The sequence below is a fragment of the Nanorana parkeri genome, unplaced genomic scaffold (assembly GCF_000935625.1).
Source record: "Nanorana parkeri isolate BGI_ZX_2015 unplaced genomic scaffold, ASM93562v1 scaffold335, whole genome shotgun sequence".
In the NCBI taxonomy this organism is placed as follows: Eukaryota; Metazoa; Chordata; class Amphibia; order Anura; family Dicroglossidae; genus Nanorana; species Nanorana parkeri.
Genome location: NW_017306603.1, coordinates 592,650 through 601,993, shown reverse-complemented (window position 1 = coordinate 601,993; position 9,344 = coordinate 592,650).

Here is a 9,344-nt window from a genome sequence, read left to right as displayed (position 1 = left end):
CTGGGTCCGGGGCCTCTGTCTGGCCTCCTGCTAGGGTTGCCACACTGACATCACTCGTTGCCAGGAGCTGGGCAGGATGCCAGCCAGAGCGTCACAGGTTGCTAAGAGCAAAGCAATGGTGTGAACCAAGCCCACCCGTGACAAGGCAGGCTGCCTTGTCATGAGTTCAGTCTGCACTGGGTAAAACACCCAGCGCAGCGCAAATCCTGTGTGAGCGGGCCCTCGATACAGAAAATACCCGATGATCTCAGCAGAAATCTTTTTTTTTTTTTTTTTCAAATTCTTTATTTATGAACAAGAGGGTGGGATACAGAGAGAATAAGCAAAAATAGGGGCCACATGGCCTCACATCATTCCAAGTCAGTCAACCTGGCCGCAAAGGCTAAGACTAAGGAAGTGCGAACATCCCATTCTATATCAGAACATACATAATATCTAATATATATAAATGATGACGGTTCAGGTTAGGTCGTACTCTCTTCTTCCCATCTCTTTTTATTTATAAAACAAGAAATAAACATTACTATTTGGTAGACCGTATGGTCCAGCCCACTATCGTGGGAGGCCCGTACCATTTCGGTCCACACCTAGGGAGTACACACAGAAAGACAGAACAAACAAGAGAAAACAAAGTAGCAAAAGAGTGAACGACATACAACACACCAGGAGAGGAAAGGGGAAATTCCAGGTATCGTCAGTTCCAGGCCGTCCGGCAGGGAACACTTCTAGCCGTACCCCAGCAGGGCAACAATGCCCCTTCTTTGAGCCATCCTATCCCTCTCTTCAGATCCGGCGCACATCAGAGAAGTCAGCTGAGTCTCTGAACAGGTACCAAGCAGCCCATGTAGCAACAAATCTGGCCTGGATCCCGTCCAATGAGAAGGTCAGGTCCTCCATCAGTTTGATCTCCTCCACTCGTCTAGCCCACATCTTGATAGAAGGCTGGAGGGACTGCTTCCATAGAGCCGGAACGCAGGCCCTTGCCGCATTCAGCATGTGAATGAGGAATGAGCAACGATAAGAAATCTTTTTTTGCATAAACTAATAATCTCATTACTTCCCGTGTAAGAGAACTGAACAATGGCAGACATGTTTGAAGCCCAGCCTATGTGACAGCCATGGCTCCCTCCATAGAAGCAGTGGAGTAATGAGCACAGCAAGATTAACGGGTGAAAATAAAGGAAAAAGAAGACTGAATAAAGAAAACTAATGCAGTCATCATATCTACGGACTAGTAATCAGCAATATATACATTTTTGTTTTTGAGATTAGATTACCATAGAAACAGCTAGATACGCAGTTGAAACTGGACCATTAGCTGCAGCCAGTTTGTTAGCGGTCAGAAACGTAGTCGTTGGAGGCAAACTGTCTGCATTCGGGGCCAGTCATTGGTGGTGCCGGCCATTGATTTCTACATAAAGCAGTTAAAGGGGCCCTTAAAGCGGACCGTCACACATAAAAATAACATCCTCTCACTTGCCTCTTCCTCCAGCCTTTTCAACTATAAATACCATTTATTTTATCTTCTATTCAATCACTTCCTGAATCCTTGCCTAGGCGAGGATGACGTATCCGGCCACCCACTGCCTCCTGGGATGTCTATATCACACATCCCAGGAGGCAGTTTGCACAAGACGTGCATGTGCAGACTCGCTGCAGTTTTCAAACAGAGACCTATGCGCACACCAGATTCTCCCGTGAGTGCGCATACACGCTGTGTGTCTCTGCATGAAACTGCTGCATGTCTGCACATGTGCAAACTGCTCACTGGAATGTGTGTGCCAGGTCTCCAGCAGTGTGTCTGTGCACACGTGGAACCTATGGGACCTGGCATAGGTTCTCGCCGGTGCTCTATCAAACTTTGTGACTGGGTTGGAATGTGTGACCGGTCACGTGGTCACACATTTTAACGTAATCACGCCCAGTTTTTCGGCGGTGAAATGTGTGACCGCCAAAAGGTGAAGAATTCCAATGCTTTGCCAGCTGTTCCAGGGCAGATCGGCATCGCAGAAGAACCGATCTGCTCTGGGACAGCTGATCGGTCCTGAAATGTCACTTATATCCGACTTTGTAGAATGTGAGATCGCACTCACAAAGTTTGATAGAAGTGACATTTCAGGACCGATCAGCTGTTCCAGGGAAGATCGGTTCTCCTGTACATGCGATCTGCAATGCCGATCTGCCCTGGAACGGCTGAGAAAGAGTTGGAATGCTTGACCTATTGCCGGTCACACATTCCACCGCTGTAAAACTGGGCGGGATCACGTTAAAATGTGTGACTACGTGACCGGTAACACATTCTAACACAGTCACAAACTTTGATAGAACACCGGCTTCCTCTGGGTTCAGGATCTTGAGTGATCATGCCAGGCTAATGTAACTCCCATGCACATTCATTGCGCACCAGGGATAAGTCATCCCAGCAGCCAGCAGTTACCACAGTGGTACATTGTAAAGAGTTTGAGAAGAGGAAGGTAAGAATCCTTCACTGCAGAAGAGACATAGGGGGCCCAATAAACTATCAGCGATGCAACATTAAAATGGCGCACATTGAAACATTTTCACTCTAGAAAGAATGATTCGCAATGCACGTTCCTGTGAAATGGGACGTGTGTCACAAATACAAAAATCCCTATTTCTGACATTTCACAAAAATGTCCCAATTTGTACAAATTATACAGTGACTGAAAAGATTAAAAAATACATTTTGAGCGCAAAGGATAAGAGCAGCAGTGCACCAAGCAGTAGGTGGTTCACGACTCATCAACTATGGTCACTGCAATATAAGAGATATTTGTTGAAGTTTGTGAATTCTGAAATAAAACATCTTTCTAGTCTTACATTTTAACATTTTGGCTTTAAGAAACGAGTTATTCCATCTCCAGCAGCATCATCCTGAGTCAGAGAAGACCCTTCCAGACTTTTCCAGCAGGTGGCAGACATGGCACTATATTGGCTCATCAGTTCCGGAAACGGGAGACATTCAAATGATCCCCTCTTTATTACTCTATCAGATAAAGCTACAACCAACAGCAGGGGTTCTAAGACCCAAGAAGAGAATTCATACCAAAATGTCATCAAGACCACATCAAGACAAGAAGCAATAGCCGTATAATTTTAAAAAGAGCACACACAAAACAGTAGAATTATTAGTTCCCATTTAATTAGTTCCCATTTTATAGTTTGCCATGGACAGGGGTCCATATCCATGGAGAGATGGATAGATCAGGTGATAGCAGGGGTGTACCTGAAAGTGGAGAGGCTGCAGAGAGAATGGGGCACAGCAGGCCAGACAACTGCAGAGCATAGTGGGTGCACTCAGGAGCGCACTTGGAGTCACAAGGGCACATAGGAGCACATTTGGAGTTATGGGGGTGCACAGGGGCGCACTGGGGACACATGGGTCACCAGAGACACAGGAGCACACAGGGGTCCCTGGAGACACAGGAGCACTCAAGGGTCACCGGAGACACGGGCGCACTCAAGGGTCCCCGGAGACACAGGAGCACACGAGGGTCACCGGAGACACAGGAGCACACGAGGGTCACCGGAGACACAGGAGCACTCAAGGGTCACCGGAGACACAGGCGCACTCAAGGGTCACCGGAGACACAGGCGCACTCAAGGGTCCCCGGAGACACAGGAACAAACAAGGGTCACAGGAGCACACAAGGGTCACCGGAGACACAGGAGCACACAAGGGTCATCGGAGACACAGGAGCACACAAGGGTCACCGGAGACATGGGCTGACTCAAGAGTCACCGGAGACACAGGAGCACTCAAGGGTCATCGGAGACACAGGAGCACACAAAGGTCACCGGAGACACAGGCGCACTCAAGGGTCACCGGAGACACAGGAGCACACAAGGATCACTGGAGACACAGGCGCACTCAAGGGTCACCGGAGACACAGGCGCACTCAAGGGTCACCGGAGACACAGGAGCACAGAAGGGTCACCGGAGACACAGGCGCACTTAAGGGTCACTGGAGACACAGGAGCACTCAAGGGTCACGGGCGCAAAAGGGTCACGGTATACACAGGAGAACCAAGGAGTTACTGGAGACAAAGAAGCACACGGTGTCACCGGAGACCCAGGAGCGTACAGGGGTCACTGGAGATAGGCACTGAGGACTATTTTACAAAAGAGGTTAAACTCCTGAACGCATTGCAAATGTTTATACGGATTCAAAAACTATTTAAAGCTCGAGGCACTGATAAAGACATCACATAATGTAGCTCTGTATTCATAATGTGACTTTTCGCCACATGCAGCATTTAAGCCCTGATGAAGAGGGGGGGGGGAGTTGTTTTGAGCCCTTGAAACAAGTGGGCTGTTTAATATAATCATATAATGAAAGCTACATTAAAGCTACTTGTATACTTGTATTATTTCACCATTTGCTCTGATGCCCCAATTGTTTTCTTACATTTTGAGGTTTTGTCTGCCGTGTGTGTCCTCATTAGGATGACACACCCTCTCTATTTGTCATGCAACTGAAAGCGATGGGAAAAGCTTTTTCAATTTTCAGTTGTCGATCAAAAACATTGATTGATAGCTGTTAGCTGTCAATCAATTTTCAGCTGTCAGGAACAGGAATACTGGGAAAATCTTCTAATAAGAACATTTGTTTGAGTGACAACTATCTACGAATGATCTCCTCTTAGCTCTTGCTGTGTGTCAGAGACAGGAAGTAAAGGAAGCGTTTTCCCTTAAGATTTGTTTAACGCAGTGGTGGAACAATCGCCATAGCGACCCAGGCAGCTGCTATGGGGTCCGGGGCACTGGTGGGCCCCACCAGGACATCCCCCTGATGCTGTGCGGGCCGCCTGGGCATCTCAGGCTGCTGGCTGGCCCACTGTCAGCTGGGCTGTTTGGGTTATCAGGTGGGCGTAACTAGAAATCACAGGGCCCCATACAAAATTTTGCTATGGGGTCCTGCGATTTCTAGTTACACCACTGGTTTAACTGTATATATACTGTATATGTAACTAAGTAACAATTTCCTATGATGCTTTATAAATGTGAATCATCCGGATTGAAGTACAGCACTGAGCGCATAGATAAAGAATGACGCACAAGTCTCATGAATCATGCATCACTCTAGAATAAGTGAAGAGCTTCTGCCATTCTCCATGTCTATTTTCCATGTGTAAGACAATAGAACGAGCCTCATGGAGCTTGTATCAGCTTAACAATAGTCCTCCTTAGCTACATGTCGAGTTCCCTGTTACTATCGTTTCCGAGAGCTTAAAATGTTCCTGGGAAAAATGTCAAATTGTCATCCACAGGGCTGGATCGTAGATGGCGGTTTTACCCACTGGGTCTCTGCAGGCGGCCTTGTCACGGGCTGCGGGAACATAACTATTTGCCCACATTGTTGCTTTGATCGCTGTTATCGGGCTGGTGTAATTACGCTGTTCCTTCCAGTTCCGGCATTTCTAATGCGTGTCACGGGTAAATATTGTCAGGGCAGAATATAGCAGGGCCCTCCTTACCATCTTGTCTTGAATTGTATTGTGATTGTAATGTCTTCCTTATATTGTAAAGAGCTGTGCAAACTATTGGCGCTATATAAATCCTGTATAATAATAATAACGCTGCATTATTTCCTGTTTATACATCTGCCTTATGGTTAAGTAGTTACTCCAGGCAATAAAGCAGAACTGCAGTAAAACAATGAAGAGCCTGATTAAAGAAAAAGAAAAAAGCACATTTTGCGGCAATATTCAACTGTGATTCGTAGCTCACCCCCGCAGTACTGTCTTTCTGCCACTAGATGTCCTCGGTCTTCTGGGTAAATGACGGCCAGCATCATTCAACTCACTTCCTCTGACTCCAGCATGTCATGGCCCCACCCCCAGTGTCACGTACCTTAGGGGAGTCTGAGTTGACGAGGGCGGCTTCTCTCACAGCTCCGGTCCCGGAGCACCTGGATTGGTTACAGGGGCGCCGGGGCACAGAGGGGCAAGGGTGCCAGAGGCTGGTTAGCCTGTTGCGTCTGCGAGATGAGATGAAGTGCGTAGATCCTGGCAGGAAGCAGGATGCAGATGCACCGAAGAGGATCCAGAAAGCTTTAGATCCGATGAGCTGAGGAAGCTGGAAGCAGAACATACAAGGCAGAAGGATCGTCAAGCAGGCCGAGGTCATCAACGAGCTAGCAACGTAGTACAAGGGGTGAGGCAGAATCAAGGTCAAAAACAAGCCGGGGTCTTCAGGGAGCAAGCAACAACAGAGGGTAGTCCAAGCCGGGTCAGTAACGGGTAATCAGGATACAGGAACACAGAACACAGGAAGCTGACGATCTGACAGCATAGGAGGATAGCTGAACACAGCCTTTATAGCCCAGTTGGCGCCAATTGTTCAAATGACACGTCGACGCGTGCCCGTGCGCACAAACACGTGCATGACACACACGTACGTGAGCATGACGCGCACGTAAGTGCGCACGTCCATGCAAAGACGCTGCTCCTATTATGGCTCTATGGTCCACAACAGGCGCCTGCGCATGCGCAGACGGCGACACTCAAACTCTGGCTCTGGCTTTCTGACACCCAGCCTGTGACTGGACAGTGAAGGAGAAGCAGCACAGTGATAAGCTCATCCCTGCTCTCTCCTTCAATCAGCACATGAATTGATGGGCTCCTAGTGCTGCTCTTTCCTCTCCCAGTCCGAACTCTTCTATACCAAGAGGTTGATACCAAGTTAAGTTTCAGTACTTACACTGCTTGTATTTAAAGAAGAACTCTGGGATCCTCCGAGCCGGCCAGCTCTTAAACCGGTCCTTGGAGCATCTCTCTGCTGCAGTGGTGGTCTAAGAACCCTTGAGTCATCACATCTAATACAGTGAATAAGGCATGAGGATGCTGAGGGACATACAATCACTGCAGCAGAGGAGAGAGACTGAACGGAGCGCTGTTGGCTCTGAGGTTTAGGTGAGTATAACCTCTCTTTATTTTTATTTTTTTTAAATATATCCCATCCACTTCCAGGTGCCATTGTAATATACCCCCCCCCCCCACACTTCCAGGTGCCATTGTAATATATCCCATCCACTTCCAGGTGCCATTGTAATATATCCCCCCCACTTCCAGGTGCCATTGTAATATATCTCCCCCACTTCCAGGTGCCACTGTAATATATCCCCCCCCACTTCCAGGTTCCATTGTAATATATCCCCCCACTGCCAGGTGCCATTGTAACCAGATATCAATGTTATTCACTTCACCTCTTAGTGGTCATAATGTTATGGCTGACCGGTATATTTTTAGATGTATACATTGTAATCGTTATTGTGAAATGGGTTTTTACTCTACTTATTGATATGAACAGGCAGTGGCGTCACAAGGGTGGTGCGGTGGTTCGGCATGCACCCGGGTGACACCATTGGAGGGGTGACACCAAAACGACTGACAGTCATTTTGGTGTCACACCCTCTAAAAATTCGGGCACTCGGTCGTAGCCCGAGGGCCCGACAGTGTCAGGAGAGAGGAGGGGACCCGGTGGCATACCTCATCCCGCCAGGTGAACGTCCATCACCAAGATGGGCATTGGCAGGCATCAATTAGATGGCCGCGCAAGCGCGATGATGTCATCGCGCACACTCGTGGTGACGCCACACAGGAGAATGAATGAGAATGACTATTGGTAAGACTTTGTTATAAAGCACAGTAAAAGAGAAAGGCCAATCGGGTTCCTGTGCGGAGTTCCCTTTTAGTTCTGGCCCTTATCGTATACTGACTACCAATCAGGATGTTCTGATCTCACTTCTCACATCCATTTCACAGGGTGGCAGAACTAACAGCGTAACACATGTACAGATCGGAGTTTTGGATCATTGCCCAGACCACCTCTGGATCGGTGATGTCAGACTGCAAGAAAATCTGATAGCAAAATGATCACTCTTCATTACTCCAGGCTGAGCGAATGGAGCACAGAAAGGGCGCACTCAGGTGTCAGCGCTGCTGCGGGCTCATAAAAGCCGGGCTTGTCCATCTGGAAAGGCAGAGAGTGGCTAAATCACAGGGTGACCGGGGGAAGCAAAAACCAAGTTTATGACATCAGAGATAACTGTGAACGGTCTTACCCTACAAACGTAATTCTGTTCAGCTAGTTTTGTAACCCAGGCAGCCCTGCTGGATGATATAGAACAGTGATGGTCAGTTTTCCTGCAATTGGGGGATCAGGGCCGCTAGGCAAACTAGGCAGCGGCCTAGGGCACAACCTCAACCAACACCCCCCTTGCGGTGCTGCTCCCTATTCAGCTGCCGGCTAGCTTTCGCAGCTGACAGGTGAATGTAGGCAGCCGAGACCAATAGCCAGACTACTATTGGCTATTTCAATGTGAAATTTCAATCTGGGGGGTGCAAGTAGCTGGTCACGCCTAGGGCACGAAATAGTCTAGCACCGGCCCTGAGGGTGATATAAGTGTGGCCCCTGAAATCTCTAAAGGGCCGCACATAGTATTCAATGAATGTATTACTACAGAAAACTGTCAGAGACTGCAAACACTCTACAGGAGATGGCCAGAGACTGCAGAAATACTACCGGAGATGGTCAAAGACTGAAGACATAGTTCAGGTGATGGTCAGAGACTGCAGCCCTACAACAGAGGATGGTCAGAGGCTTCAGCCCTACAACAGGAGATGGTCAGAGACTGCAGACATTCTTCAGGAGATGGTCAGAGGCTGCAAGCATGCAACAAGTGAAGGTCAGAGACTGCAGACATACTACAGGAGATGGTCACAGTCACACAAAGTGGATTTAAATCTTTGTGAATATTGAGGAATGTATTCAAATTCATGTTTTTGTGCCCGAAGTTCAGCTTTAAAGTTTATGTAATACTTGGATTCTCTCTGTCAAGTTTTTATTGCTGCCTGAGTCCCCATAGAGGATATTCCCCTTGTTATGGAGAAGGGGGGGGTGTTCTGTAGTCCTGTCCTAGGGTGACAACGATTAGATACAGTGCTAAGAGTGAGTGAGTGTTGTCACCCTTGGACAGGAAGTATCGGGATCACCAGGTGAAAATAAAAGGGAAAAAAGCTTGAAGCAAATACAGCCGCCACATCTACGTGCTGGCGATCTAGAACATATTACAAATGTTGATCTTAGGTTTGGATACGCTTTATTGGGGTACCACCTTTAACAACTCTCAGAGGCAGATTTAGGGCCCGGAGGCAATTTAAAATATTAAAATCCCGGTTAATGTAACAGCGATCTGATCTGCATACGTAGCGGCTCGCCTAATTAAAGGGGGCAATTAGCGGCTGCAACTCGTCACACCGCCCAAACAATTCCCATCGCAAATACACATATTTCATCCTCAGAACAAGGCTCAGATAAA